At 27.7% G+C, this 566-nt stretch overlaps 1 long non-coding RNA gene across 1 annotated transcript in view; it reads left to right on the top strand.

Annotated features, from left to right (window-relative positions):
• LOC110269104 overlaps window positions 48-566 on the top strand; it is a 1,018-nt gene continuing 499 nt past the window's right edge. The window contains exon 1 of the long non-coding RNA XR_002358196.1: window positions 48-196. This is a non-coding gene — a long non-coding RNA (uncharacterized LOC110269104). The remainder of the gene's footprint in view (window positions 197-566) is intronic.

The raw sequence follows: 566 nt of genomic DNA, 5'->3' as shown, positions 1-566 counted from the left end.
TATAAATCCGAATTAGGGTTATTAGGGTTAGAAAATTTGGGGCTTTTGTCAAGGTGAGTAAGATTATGTTAATTGACAATATTAGTAGCTCACAAATGTCATTATTGTCATATTTCTAGAGTTGTAGAATTATTGGACATCATTTGGTAGCTCGTTGACGCGCTCAGAGTTGCTTCCGGTTCTTTTGAATCAAGTTGTGAGTGGATATTATATCTATAATTGTTTTAAATATATTATTATCAATATCTATGTTGAATCATTAATTTTGGAGTTTGAAAATATTTTATTATTGTGATTTCTGAATTTTTTGAAAATAAATATCGATTTGTGAAACTTACAATTTTATAAAAATACACACGAGACGATATTTATATATTTTGTAAAGTATAAATGTTTTCTTATTTGACCTTATGTAAATTTTAACTAAATTTTAGTATGCAATCCTATATATATTGATTTGCTATGGAATTTAGTAGCATGTTATAAGCACTAGAGATTTTTATAAGTGATTTGGTTTGGATTGGTTTGGGAGACTCTGACTAGAAAACCATAGTTAACGGCGGGTA

Source organism: Arachis ipaensis, chromosome B02, assembly GCF_000816755.2.
Source record: "Arachis ipaensis cultivar K30076 chromosome B02, Araip1.1, whole genome shotgun sequence".
NCBI classification, from domain to species: Eukaryota; Viridiplantae; Streptophyta; class Magnoliopsida; order Fabales; family Fabaceae; genus Arachis; species Arachis ipaensis.
This window is presented reverse-complemented; position numbering and strand designations above follow the sequence as displayed.